Raw genomic sequence first — 15,797 nt, 5'->3', positions numbered from 1 at the left:
TATTGTATTGTTATTACTGGAAGCCTCACCTCCCAACGGGTTGGCTTTCCAACAATACAGAGCTCTCTGTTTCTGCTTTTCTGGAATTACTTATGTATTTCTCCAGCGAGGCACAAACGTCTGAAATCTCATTCCTCTAAGCTGTTTTTTTCTTCCACAGATAATGAATGATTTTTTTATTATTGACAATAGAATCAAATCGTTACAAGAGGTTTTTCATTGTTTATGCACTTCTAACACAAAACCTCATCATCTTTTCTTCTAACTTGGCTTGTTGTCAATGGCTGCTACAAGTCTTTGCCCGTGGCTTTCAAATTTGTAATAATTCATTGGCTAACAGCTTCCAATTACTAGGATGGAATGTCTGGTTGTAATCAAACAATTACATCTCTATATTGAGAGCTGCATACATGTATGTGTGTTCTTAATCTGTACATAATGAACATTTAGATTCAGTAAACTCTTTTAAAGAGCCTTTTGTGCTGAGTAATTCTTTGACCTTCATCATTCCGTATGTGTTGTACACTCTGTTTCCTAAATAGCCTCATTAAGACTCACCGCTAACTATTCCAAGGTAACTGAAGACATTTTGAACTTATTACTAATAACAGTACAAGACTCAACTTTGTGAGGTAGCTAAAATTGTATTTGTGAGACTGAAATAGTGTTTTCATAATTCATTTTAGTCAGTAAAATAAACATTTTGGCATTCACGGCAGCTTCCTCTGCTGGTTCACAGTAGGTGGGCATGTTCGGCCATGAAAGATTTCTTTTGTACCTGTTAAGGGATGTCCTACTACATGATTGATCATCCAGAGCCATTTAGTGGCTTGAAACTAGTTTTGGAAAATTTCAGCTAAAACAGGATATTGTTAAGAAATGTTCCAAGTTTCCTCCCAGTTTTGAACGAGAGAAGATGGTGGTGCTACATTCTAAAGATGTTGTGTCCTTTGCGTAGACTGGAAACACGCAGAGCATATGTGAGCTCTTAGCTAATAAAACCGTATGCCAAGCATAGTGGCAAGAAGGCCTGCGCCCGATATGTAATTGCACATCTGCTCATTCCTTTTTAATCAAAGCTTTTAACAATTTGAAAGAATCTGGGCTAGGTGTGACAGCCGCATTGAACTATTTTATACATTCATCTGAAAGTTTACAGAAACAATGCCGCAATCTATACAACATATTCTCACAATACAGAATAATTATAATGTCAAATAAATAAAAATAATATGTATTAATGAAATAATGTTTTTCAATTATTTTCTCCTTAGCTCTAGATTGATAGCGATGCACTTAGTGTCTTTGTCTATGTATGAAATGATTACTGCCCGAATATAGACGTGCCCTCAATTTTATTAAGAATCCTTGTTTGGACCATTTATAAAACCGTTAATTACTTTAAATCTGCATAACCCTTCCTGTTTTCTAGATACAATGTCTGCAATCAAGCTGTTTTAATAGTTAATTAAAATGTATCAAGATTGTACAGTATTCAAGATAGTGCTGTAGTGGCAACAGCTTTTTGGTGACAATTCATTGAAATTATTAAAATGGCCATCAGCCCGAAATATAAAAAAAAAAAACACAGCATAATTAACTGTCTTTAACATTTTGAGTCTTATGTACGTTTGGCCATAGATATTTGCCAAAAGAAAACTAAATTAGAGATAAGTATAGAGGGAAAAGAACTGGATAATGGAAAAAAGGAGGATTACTGCTCTCATACTTGTGTTATTGTTGAATAGTTTCAAATGCTAATTTAGAGAATAGCTGTATAAATTTTCTTTTATTCACCACTAGATTCTAAAAAATGTTCAGCATCGACGCTTCGTGGTCAACATAGAATAATTTAACTGTTTGATAGGAACTTGTTTTTATTTTGTACACTAATAATTTCCAGATGCACTTTTGGTATGGCAGAGATGAGCACTTTGTGTTTTATATTCCGGGAAGAAACTTGATTCATCATCAAGAAGGCTGTCCAACTACATACCCAGGGGCACATGTAGCTCTCCATGCTTTATTTATTTTTTATTTAGCTTTTCTCACATCCCCCAGACAGCCTGGAAACACCATATGCTGTAAACCATTATATAATTGTTTCAGTTATATATATTAGCATATAAATGTAAAACTTACTTTTAATTTTAAAACATCTGGTACTCAGATTTAACCCAAAGTTACGAGCCCTAAATTATAAACTATAAAAGCTCTAATATACCATCAATTTGTTAAAGCGGAGCTGTCACCAAAAGTAAATTTGGCATTATATTATTGGAGCATCAAAAACTATGTTGTATTAAAAAAATAACATACCCCAGGGTATTGATTAATATATGCTTTAAAAAAAGATTTGGACTTTCCATTGGTAGGTACCCTAGATTCTAATATACATACCATGTCTTTTTTCCTGTTTTCTTGATCAATAACAAAACATGTTACAAAGATTTTAACCCCTTAATGACAAAGCCTGTACATGTACGGGCTCAAAATGTTTTAGGGTTTTTTTAGGGGGGTTTACGGGGTTAAAAACCTTTTTAGTCATTGGCCAGCCTGCTGTTTACCTGTATCCTGGAATATATGCAGTATTTTTCAACAAGCACACACCATAAGGTGTGTTTAAAAATAGATGACATATAAGCACTTTCAATAAATATCTAGTTATTTTTTGATGATAATGCAAGTTTTACATTGTATCTGGAAAAAAATGAGCAAGATTAATGCTTAATACAGTGGTATTTAGAGTTTCATAGAAAATCAGGTCTACAGTCTCCATCATCATACAAATGCTTTTATAATGCTAATGTTTTCACATTTACTCCATCAGCCCTTGGGTGGGTAAAGTATGTATTATATATCTATGTGTTGTTCTAATTATTTCTAATTTAAACATCCTTAAATGTGCTGTCAGTTACAACAACAAAATGTGTGCATACTGGAGTCTTTAAAATATTGCAAGGCGTTGCATTAAAAAAAGTTAGGACAGAAAACACGCTCTGTGGGTTGAAATGCACAGACGGCATATGTATATGGACATATGTGTGCATGTAAACATGTAAATACTGCAAATAATAGAGACCTCCAGAAATACAAGATCTTCATTTGAGTTAGCATAGGAGGTAATCAAAGCTCTAAGCATTCTTGGGAAATAATATTGGCATTACAATGAGTCCCGTGCTCTTGGTGAACGTCTCTTCATTTACTTCCGCCTCTCTTCATCGGCCACATTAGGTTTGTCTTCATATAAATCCAAACTGCATAAATCATAAAATCCCTACAAGTGCCACCACGGCTTTTGTTGGACATCTCCTATCATGAAATCATGATTTATTAGCTATAGTAGCTTTTTATTCCAAAAAGAGTCTTGTCCATAACCATGTATGTGCTCGTAACTTAGGGACCACCTTGTACTCTTGAGACCTGGCAAGGCAAATATGCCGATGAAAAGAACACAACCATGCACAGACACAACTCACAACAATGAAATAGATAATTGGGTCGCATTTTAATTCAACTATGTCCCATATTCAACTTAATAGCATGTTTTTCCATTTACAAAAACACATGCCACAGCCAATACGTTTTGAAAAGCTGTGTCGACTGGCACTTTGAGATGCCTGGCAAGCTATGCAGTCAGTTTTATTTAGTCCACTATAAATGGAACTTTTTCGAGGGTATGTGATTCCCAAATGTTTCACATCAGAAAAGGAAAACAAGCAAAGACTAGCCAAGACCACAACGGTGACTGCCAGCCCATTAATACACCAAACATGAAAGCAACAAGCACTGGTCTTTGATCATTGCATTTTTGGATATAAATCAGGAATAAAAAGATTGTTTTAAGACAACTTGCATTATAAGTGAAAATCAATCAATATCCATGTAGCTCCTGCAAAAGGGGTTTGAAAGAAGTTTATGCACAGAAATCTGAATTAAGGATTGCAAATTGGAAGCAATCCTAATGTAACCAAGAAATGTGCATATTTTGATTTTTTTGTACAGGCAGATTACAGGAAACAATAAATGATATTGTAATTATTGAAAATAAAAAACATATTAGAAGCATTTCACGTTGAACTGAGATACAAGGCTTATATTTTTTTTTCCATGCAGAAATAAAAAGAATTGAAGTTACACAATGAATCATTGCTGGAAAGGATCCATTTCCCATTTAGATCAGATAGCTTCATTTTTAGAATATGGCCATCTTGAAACATTTTAAAACATTATATAAATCCCCAGTGGTAAACTCTCTCTGGCAGACTGTTGATCTTTTTGTTGTATCAATTGACCTGACATAAAGAGAACTCCAGCTTTTACACCCACTCTGCTGCTGGGTGGGTCTGCAATGTGCCCTGCATTTACTATTATGAATGGATGAATGGGCGTGTTGATTATGGAATCGGGGTCTGCTCTAGGTTTGTTGGGTTTTCAGCAAGTACATATTAGATGGCATCCCTTGGGCAAATATTATTATACAAAAGATAATGAAAGCCATTCTGGCTGGCAAAGGGGGGGGGGGTCATTGTCCTCCTGGCCTGCTCTGATTTGAAGATTTAGGACCACATTTGGTTTACTTGCAGTTCCACCTCACCATTGTGTCTAAGGTGACATAGTCTTTACGCAGCCTTTACACCCTAACTGTATCCTTCCGGTGCTCCTTGTATTCATTGGGAAGGAAGGGCTTGTGTATGTAGATGTTTGTTGCCTTTGCCATAATTAGCCACATGTTTTGAGGCCTCTAGCTTCTGCTTGCTCACCTGCTTGCTTTGCACATCTCCTTGCATTCCTCCACTTTTGGAAAGATGGACAAAGCCAACTCATCAGTATGCCAGCTCATCGTGGTGTAGATGTATAGGATTGCATTGCTAAGAAGGTAACTGTTATTAAAACCCGGCACATACTACACTATAGGTAGAAGCCATACATTATGCAATCTGTCACCTTCGAGTTCTTTCACATCGAGATGCAAAAATAGCAGCTTCTCACCCTCCTCATGTGCAGATGAGAATCAAAATAGCATAAACAGACCACAACTGACTAAGATACCTCTGAGGTCCCTGAAAACTTATCAAACTGGAGTTATTAAAATCATAACAGTTTGGGGGATATATTGAATTCACATCCTCGTTTACAATATATAATGTAAGTTATTTTGTTGTGAAGAAAAGAGAAATGATAATAAAAAAGTCACAGTTGACCAATTGATAAATTAAAAGAATATCCTTCCAATTCTTTCTGAAAATATATTATGATTATATTATTGCTATGTTTATAAAGCCAACCTGTGTTGTGCTGTATGAGAGATTGATTCCTACCATGTAATCAAAAAAATGATTAAAGAGATATCATTTATGTTTTAATGCTAGAGGAGCAGCTTTGTTACAGGATGGTGTTTGGTCCAGATGTTTAAAGACTTCCACAAACTGTGAATGTGCATGAATAATATTATTTTAGCTGTGTCACTGATGTATCATAGCACTGTAACAAAATAAGTGTTTAACAATTTGTTCATAGCCCTGTCATATCCTTCCAAAATAATATCCCATTGACATGGACTCTGAACATGCTAGGCAGTGATGGCGAATGCTTTTGGGTCTGAGTGCACCAATTTTCTGCATGAAACCAGGCTGCAGATCTCAAAGTGCCAACCGTGTACATAACACACACAAGCATATACCTACACTCACATGCATGGGTATGTACACACATGTACACACATACATACTACACACACATACATACAAGCATATACACACATACATCACACAGCTTAGTAGATACAATTTATTTTTGCAAGACATACTGTATATATATATATATATAATGGAGCAATTAATGATCTGAATTATGTTTAACCCTTTTTTAAAACATCTTAAGGAAGAAAAGGGCTGTGGCAGCAGCACACGGATTCCATCTGAGAAGCCACCAAACATTTTGCACCCATCCTGTTTAATTAATATGTATATAAATTTACATAAATATATATAGATCGAACGCATGTGCTGCTACTGCCACTAGACTTGTGCATTCGTCTTCGGGCGAACATGGAAACGAACACGAAGAGTGCGTTTTCGTGTTCGTTCCGAAGACACGCCGAAGAGAAGACGGCGGCGGTAAAACGTAGGCGAAGACGAAGACACACACCACGAAGATCTTCGTGATTGTCTTCGTCTTCGTCTACCATTCTTCCCCCCTCTTCTAACTTACCTTGTCTTCGCGGCTTCGCAGCATCGCGGCAGTTCCCGGAAGTTCGCCGTCACGGGTTACAGGGCAGTGCGAATGAGCCTATTGGTCGCCTACAGGGACCTCCTCTGGCATCAACCAATTGGTTGATGCCAGAGGAAGACCCTGCAGGTGACCAATAGGCTCACTCGCACGGTCTTTGTAACCCCTAACAGCGAACCTATGGATTTCCGCTCCCGTTAACCCCTTCGATGCTGCGTTATCTAACACAGCATCGAAGGGGTTAACGGGAGCGGAAATCCATAGGTTAAAGGGCCGTGCAAGCGACCAATAGGCTCACTTGCACGGCCCCTTAACCCTTTAAAAAAAAAGTTAACCCCTAACTAATTGAACAGGGAGGGAGACCAGTGGCATCGGCAGTGCCGATGCCACTGGTCTCCCTCCCTGTTCAATTAGTTAAATGTCCATACGAGCGACTTTATTGGTGGCTCGTAAGGACATTTAACCAGGCACAGACTAACTAATTGAACAGGGAGGAAGACCAGTGGCATCGGTCTCCCTCCCTGTTCAATTAGTTAAAGACCAGTGGCATCGGCAGGGCAAGTTGCAGCATTGAGGTTTTAAAACCCCAATGCTGCAACTTACCCTGCCGATGCCACTGGTCTCCCTCCCTGTTCAATTAGTTAAATGTCCGTACGAGCGACTTTATTGGTCGCTCGTACGGACATTTAACCCGGCACAGACTAACTAATTGAACAGGGAGGGAGACCAGTGGCATCGGTCTCCCTCCCTGTTCAATTAGTTAAAGACCAGTGGCATCGGCAGGGCAAGTTGCAGCATTGGGGTTTTAAAACCTCAATGCTGCAACTTACCCTGCCGATGCCACTGGTCTCCCTCCCTGTTCAATTAGTTAAATGTCCGTACGAGCGACTTTATTGTTCGCTCGTACGGACATTTAATTAATTGAACAGGGAGGGAGACCAGTGGGATGTGCCGGGTAAGTTGTAGCATTGGGGTTTTAAAAGTCTGCACGAGCGACCAACAGAGTCGCTCGTGCAGACTTTTAAAACCCCAATGCTGCTCTATCAGTTGGTCACTCGTACGGACATTTAACTGATAGAACAGGGAGACCAGTGGGATGTGCCGGGTTAGTTACAGCATCAGGAGCCTAAAAGTCTGTACGAGCGACCAACAGAGTCGCTCGTGCAGACTTTTAAAATCCCAATGCTGCAACTTACCCGGCAGATCCCACTGGTCTCCCTGTATCAGTTAATAAATGATAGAACAGGGAGACCAGCGGGATCTGCCGAACAATTACGGCACCAGGAGTATAACAGTCTGTACGAGCGACCCTATTGGTCGCCAGCAGGGGGCTCGTGTGCCATCAACCAATGGCAGACGAGCCCCCTGCTGACGACCAATAGAGTTGCTCATACGGACATTTAAACTCCTGGCGCCAGAGCGGCTTTAACCCCGTTTTAACCCCTTAACCGGGGAAAACGAAGAAAACCCGAACACGAAGAATGTCCGCGAATATTTGCCCGAAGAGAAGACAGGACCAGGCGAATATTCGCGGAATACGAAGTTTTTTTTTTTTGCCGAAGACGAGCACGAAGACGAACACGAAGTGCCCAAGTCTAACTGCCACTCTCCTTTTCTTCCTTAAGATATGAGAAAAGGAATATTGAACATTCATTATCTCTCCCCTTTCTTGTTATCTCTCTTCTATCTCATTATATTATTATCTGTCTCTCCTTTCTCTCCCCATCTCTCACCTTACTGCAGAGTGCAGACCTCTACATCACGGTGCTCGCGGCTTCAATGGTGAGCACCAGTATATGATGTCATATCCCTGCGCCCAGCATCAGTTGCCAGGAGCATTACAAGTGAGCAGTGAAAGAGAGGTCTGTATAAATCCATGATCTTCTCAACCAACGGGCGGTCCAGTCTGTCTCTAGAACAAACAGACACGGCCACGGGCAACAACAGAGGCCTTGGTGTGCCCATTGTGGTATGCGTGAATACATTTGCCATCGGTGTGCTCGGGAAAGAGGGGTATACAGCAACAAGTGCAGTCATTGGTGGCACCTTCTATCAAATGTAATTGCTTTTAAAGGTTGCTACTTAACATTCCAATCTATTTAGTATGGACAGGGCTGGACTATGGGTGATTAGGAGACCTGGTACTTTAAGGCCAGGGGCCACCTAATTACTTATTTGCAGTTGCTGGACACACTGCTGGACCCAATCCACCACCAGAGACGCACAGGCCAGGCTTAGTAGCGTATGGTTAAGTTCTGTATAGGACGAAACACATCATATATTCTCCCTCTACTTACCGTCATCTGTGTTGTACTGTACTTCTGTGTTTTAGCAGAAATTGAATAAATATATTATGGGTTTTTAACTATACTTACGGTCTAGCCTGTTTTTCGCTTGTGAGTGCGGGAAGCTTCTTGTTTTTGTTTTGCATTGGACTCTAGTCTCACAGTTAGAGCAGCCATTCCTACACACCTGTATATTGGGGTGCGTAACATATACATTATATACCTTGAGAACTGTAGTTGTGTCTCTTTTCAAATCTGGTGCTAGACCATTTTGTTTAAAACCATGCCAAGTTCAGTCAACACACCAAGTCAGTTAAAAAAAAACTTTAAGTGTACCCTCCAAATCTTTAAAATGTTATTCCATTGTGATGCAGAAGCTCATTTCACATATCCTGAGAAGCTTATTCACCAAGTAAGGAACAAGTTCAGATTAACTAATAACATGCAGGTTTACTACCGAGTATGTTTCTATTAGTAAATACTCAAATGGCAATTTGTAGATTGTTGGATTTTAGTAAATATGCACCATTATTATAAGCTCCAGCGACTGCTCACTGTCCCTAACTGGAAGAACCTCCAAAAGCCCATCACAAAATTATGACAACCATAAAATACCCTAGGCCTAGTGTCATATGTACCTAAAAGTATTTTCTGCTGTTAAAAATGCAAACTTTCTTCTTGATACTCTCCAGACACATTCATCTATATCCTTCCCTTTACTTTTTTTGCTCTACAGAAAACGTCTATTAAACCTCTATCTGCATCCTGTTCCTAATTATCCCCTCAAATGTAATTCTTTCTGTAAAAGGTACATTTTATATTATACTGAATCCAAGTTCAAGTTTCCATCAGAATAAATAATCCTAAAAAGTCAAGGTTTATATATGACACATTCCACCGAATTTTTTTTTGTAGACATTTCCCATCCAAATCTTAACTCCGCACACCAAGAAACACAAAATAAAACTGTAAAACCAGCTTAAGTCACTGATGTTGTGCCTTCATATAAGATCGCTTCTTAACAAGCAATTTATAAAGTTTAGAATGTTTTTTTAGGTACACACCCAAACATGCAAAGTCTCCTTCATGCTTCATAATAGACCACAAGTTTTACCATATACTGTTAGAGTGTTGATACATTTAATCCTCTACTGCTGCTTTAGCTCATAAAGTTTCCTTCTTTATCAAAAGCAATATATCCTGCTCCAGCCAGGAGTCTCTAAAAATAGAAGGGAACACAGAAGTATATTTAGAAGTCATAGATCTAACCAATCAGTGGAAGATTTATTCTTCCCATGGGATTATAACTTGATCTGTGTTGTTTAATCTATATAAATGAACGATGCAGAAATAACCTATAACAACCACAGTCTCTGCTTTTCCCAAACTGCCCTAGAAGATTTACTTGTGGCTTGATGGGATGAATCCTTTATCTTAGTTAATGCTGTTTGTCCAAACCAAACCTAATGTTTAAACTGAATGTGAATAAACGGCCTGTGAATAACCTATTAGTTCGCGGATTTTCTTCTAGACTGAAAGGAGTCAGATAGAAACCTATGTAGAATGCTTCCATATGGATGAAGGATTTGTGCTCCATATGTGCATTTACTGTACCGAGCTGTCAGTATTTCAATTGCAAGCACTAGTTTAGTTATTATACCAAAGACAGAAACACTGCATGCATTAACTTTTTGAGATCCAGAAATAAAAAGTACCTATTTTTCTAATTAATCATACCGAGCAAAAATGCTTTTGGAAATAGTTTTTTATAAAGACTTAGATTTTGTTACCTTGCACAGCAATTTCCAAAATAAATGACTTGCAGTGTGGAAATTTATGAATAACTGAACAGCTGTTATAACCAGCGTTCTTTTTACAAGATCTGGGATAATAAACGGGGTAGAGACAGGGACGGATTAACGTAGGGGCTGATGGAGCTGCAGCTTCAGGCCCCTACCTGTAAATATAGCAAAGAATCACAAGCTGCTCAGCAATGTAAAAAAAATTTTATTTCCACACGATTGGCCACATGAGTCAAAACGTCGCCACTCGTGTGGAAATAAAACTACACTAATTTATTTACATTGCTAACCACCTCTTGAATATTTGCTACTTACCTCTGCATTGCTCACACACTGTGCGAGCAACGTCTCTTGTACTGCCAAGGGGCAGCAGGAACCCAGCAGAGTCACGTACGTCTAAATGAGGGAATGAATGAGTAAATGTGAAGAAGTGAATGAATATTTGTGAATGACTATATGTAAATGAGTATCTGAATGAGGGAATGAATGAGTATCTGTGAATGAATGAATATCTATGAGTGAGTGAATCAATATCTGAATGAATATCTGTGAATTAGTATATGAATGAGTGAATTAATATTTGTGAATGAGTGAATAAATATGTGTGTGATAGCATGGATGGGTAAGTGGGGGCCTTGACACATGGAGGCTGTTTGGGCAGAGATGCCATAGGCAGGCTGTTTTGGGGGGGAAAGATGCCACAGGCAGGCTGTTTGGGGGCAAAAGATAGCAAGTCCTATGTTTCCAATATGGGTGCTAGGCAGGTCCTGTGGATGCAATCTGGGTGCCAGGGATGATTTGATACTAAATGTAGCTGGCTGGGTGGCATAAATACACAATGTGAGGCTGGCTGAGGGCAAGACGCAAGGTGTGGGGCATTAATTCACAAGGGGGTGCTGGCTGGGGCATCACATAAATCAGTACTAAAGGGGGCTGTCTAGTGGGATAAATATACAATGTGGGGCTGGCTGGGGGCATAAAAACACAATGGGGGGCTCGCTGGAGTGCACAAATACACATGGAGGCTGGCGGGATCAATACACAAGGGGAGCAGCTGGGGCCATTACATAAATCAATACCAAAGGGAGGGGCAGGCTGGGGGTATAAATACACATAGGGCTGGCCGAGGGCAATACACAAGGGGGCAAAAACACAAAAAACATAAGCAGTGTGGAAAATTTTAAAAAATTATTGTTAGCTTAGCCCGTCCGTATGCGGGTGTCACTGTGGCAGAGCCTGTCCTGGTGTGTGTGCGTCTGGCTGTCGGTGTGGCAGAGTTTGTCCTGGGGTGTGTGTTTTGGTGTCAGTGTGGCAGAGCCTGTCCTGGTGTGTGTGTGTTAGGGTTTCGGTGTGGCAGAGCCTCTCCTGGTGTGTGTGTTTGGGTGTCGGTGTAGCAGAGCCTGTCCTGATGTGTTTGCTTGGGTGTCGGTGTGGCAGAGCCTGTCTTGGTGTGTGTTTGATCTTCTGTTTCCTGGCACTTTACTTACTGTAGGAATAAATTGAACTATTTAATTTCTACTTATCCAGAGATAATACGGCCTTCTGAATTTGTAGTCACTTCAGAGGACAAAACTTTCTAGGCCCAGAAATCAATGAGAAGAAAAGTAAAGGGATTATGTGAATTAATCTATTTCAATCTGCATATTTTATTAAAAAGGATTAATCACACTAAATTGTGACTTCAGTGTCATCCAATTTTCATGGTGTTAAGCCTTCTACCTTCTACAGTTGGTTACTGTGAATCTTTAGCTAGGGGCAAACACCGATAACTACATTTTATTTATTCTTCAATGAGGCTGAAGGCCAGGGACGGGCCTGCAATTGCTACTTAGGCTGCTATGAGTTGTAAATTGATGATGCAGGGCTTGACAACTGGTACTCAGCTGAGCATCAGCAAGTCACATAGTGCTTACTGTTTAGGTAGCCTGGATGGCCACATGGCATGCATTTGTATAAACACTGTGAATGGAGAACAATGTATTCCAAGTGCCTTTATATGTATTTCTTTTGGTATATCCAAGTGTAGTATTGTTTATGGTTTATTCCAAAAGAAAACCATCAGCGGGACTCATGTTCTCCATAAAATCCAAGACAAACTACCGTAAATAAAGTTAATATGGTAAATATGGTAAACAAGAAGTTAAGTTTTCTCATATGTACTATTGACTATCTTAACCCTTACATGTGTTATCTTAATCTATTCAAGCAATGGCGTACTATGGGGGGGTCCACCCCAGATGCCACTCATTGAGGGGGGTCCGCCACACTGGCACACAGAGGTCTCAAGTCATACAGAAATTCCCTCTCTCTCAATGTCTCCCTAACTTCTCCGACGACCACATACATGTCCCTGCCTTTTTTCTTCATCCGCTCCTGCCCAATATCAGCTCTATTAACCAGGCTTCTTGGAGTACTTCCACAAAAAGCGTGGCACCACAAGAATAGTCTGTTCCAGGGGAAAGGGTGTGCGCAGAGGCTTCATCCTTTTGAGGAAACAATCTGGAAGGACTGGTTAACCGGAGACGCCAGGAAGAAGCGGAGCAAGAAAGAAAAACAAGAAGAGGAAAGATAAGAATCTGAGCTGCGGAATGGAGACAGGGACAGAGAAGCAGTCAACAGAGAAGGTATGGAGTCATTGAGAGAGAGTGTGAGAGAAGGAGAGCATGAGAGAGCATGAGTAATTATGAGAGAGCATGAGAAAGTGAGTGTGGAAGGGCATGAGTAAGAGTGAGTGTGAGAGAGTAAGAGTGAGTGTGAGAGAGTGAGTGGGAGTGTAAGAGAGTGTGAATAAAGAGTGTCTGAGCATGAGTAAGAGTGAGTGAGAGTGTGGGTGTTTTTATATTTCAAATGAAGGGTGCCACATACTCTAGGTATGCCCCTGTATACAAGTGTAAAATATAGGATTTGGGGAAAGTAACAAATGCATTTTATGCTTGCAGTCTGCCCCCCAAACTTGTGTTATCTGAAAATAAACAGAATTCAAGCAGCCACAAAAAGAAGAGTTAAATAACATCTTGAGCTTTTATCCAAGGGTACCATATACATAAGTTAATGTCTGCTATCTGTGGCTATAGGTGCATTGGACTGGTCACCACAGAGGAGTGTGTTAATGTTTCTAGATAATTATGTGGGTTCATCAGTTTTGGCTTATCGTTAAGATTTTAGAAGAAACTATAGCTGTAAATTTAGATTAAATTCTGGATCTGTGGGACATCTAAAATAGACTGCTCACTTTATCCATATAATTCTGTTACAAAGCTTCTTCTGAATCCATTACCTTGATTTTAGTAATTTCTGGTTCCCATTCTTTGCAAAGCCAACATAACTCTACCTTGGCTTTGGCTCTTGCAAATGTACCGTATTTGCTCGATTATAAGACGAGGTTTTTTCCAGAGCAAATGCTCTGAAAAATACCCCTCGTCTTATAATCGGGGTCGTCTTCTAATCAGACCCCAAAAAAATGGCTGGGGCCATGCTGCTTACCGGTCGCGAGCAGCGTCTCTTCCGTTAGAAGCAGGAGGACAGGAAGCTTGTAGCTTCCTCACAGAACTCTATCTCCCCCTCCCTCCTCTGGGGGCGGGGCCAGAGAAGTTGCTGGTACAGCCAGTCCCCTGCAGAAGTCTTCGAGTGAGAGATCTGCAGTTCAGGTAAGGGGGTGGGGGAGGGTTTTTGGGTAAGTATGTGTGATTAATGTGTGAAGTATGTGTGATTAATGGAATGAATGAGTATTTAAATGTTTGTGAATGTGTGTTTGTGTGTGATAGCATGGATGTGTAAGGGGGGTGGGGGTTGTAGCATGGCATAGGGAGGCTGTAATCCCACTACTATCATCCCCAGGTTCCAGCATGTACTGGCTGCCTTGGCTTGATAGGAGTGTGATTGCTGTTAGCAGCAATCACACTCCTATCAAGCCAAGGCAGCCAGTACATGCTGGGTTAAAAGGCATATCATGGGGCTGAGTGGCATATAGGGGGTTAAAATGCATTTCTGGACCTCCAGAAATGCATTTTAACCCCCTATATGCCACTCAGCCCCATGATATGCATATATACCTCCAGAAATGCATTTTAACCCCCTATATGCCACTCAGCCCCATGATATGCCTTTTAACCCCCTATATGCCAGAGTGGCATGTAGGGGTATAAGGCATATCATGGGGCAGAGTGGCAAATAGGGGGGGTATAAAGCATTTCTGGGGGCAGAGTGGCATAACTGGGGGGGGCAGGTTGGCAAATAAAAGGAAATTTAAAAAATATATTAACATGAATTAATATTTACTGGTAAAACTTTTTTTCCTATAGGGTCGTCTTATATTCAGGCTTTTTGTTTTTTTCCTAAATTAATATTTTGATTTTGGGGGGTCGTCTTATAGTCGTCTTATAATCGAGCAAATACGGTACTTCTCCCAACAGTGGCTGTATCAGCAGGGGCCTGGGGGTAAGATAGCAGTAGAATACACAATGGCACTTTCATGCTTGTTGCCATTAGTCTGTGTTATTTAATAAAAACTCAGAGCACAGTCATTTATTCACAGAAGCTATCTTTGCAGGTGTTTTCTCCCGCCTGGAGAGTTTTAATGCAAAGGTTTGGCAGGCTTATAATGTGACTTTGTGACCTGGCATTATATCCTTCAACCCACCCTTGTGCCTCTGTGAGAATACACATTCACAGCTGTCTTTTGTCATGTTCTAGATAAATATTTTTTCTGCTTATCTGTACATGTTACTGACTGTTGTCTGTACTGCATTATTTTCCTTCAGACTATATGGGAAGTAATATGGTTCAGTCTGTCTCAAGTGGCATGTATTTATAAGATGCTGGCGAGCAGCCTTCAGGACAAGAAGGAACTCCAACTAAATGACCCAGTAATATAACAGAGCAAAAATTAATCCAACAATCTCAATTATTGGCAAATGTACTCGACATCTATGCAACTTAATTTATTCACTAAATAAAGGGGAACTCCTACCAACACTTTTATAGTTAGTATTCCTTAAAAAATATTGTTAAAAATATTGTGTTGCATATTAGTGGTGTGTATATGTTACAGTTCTGTCACCTTAGCTCAATCTGCTAAACAAGCACATTGACCATATTGTGGTAAACAACAAAATAACGCAATAACTCTTACCCACCCACAGCGACTCTCTGATCAACTCTCTAGGTTTGACCCAAAGTGTCCCGGTAAAGCCCTGCTTCCCTGGGTCTCTGGGTCAGCTTATTCCTTCTTCAGTCAGGGCAGTGTCATTTGGCCATGCCAACTCCCCACCCAAAAAAAACCTGTGGGCAAATGTGGCTTAAATACCCAGAGCTATATTCGGCTCCAGTCTGCTGCTCCATACTGGACTATTGGATGGCCTGTTCTAGAGCCTTTAGACGTGGAGTTGCATAAAACCTCGTTTTAATGGCAGATTAACAATTCATCAATTATCTCCAGGGTAAAACCAAGGCTAATGCCAGTGATGTGTGGAAAATGTGA

The sequence above is a fragment of the Spea bombifrons genome, chromosome 3 (genome assembly GCF_027358695.1).
Source record: "Spea bombifrons isolate aSpeBom1 chromosome 3, aSpeBom1.2.pri, whole genome shotgun sequence".
NCBI lineage: Eukaryota > Metazoa > Chordata > Amphibia > Anura > Pelobatidae > Spea > Spea bombifrons.
Note: the sequence above shows the minus strand (reverse complement) of the source record.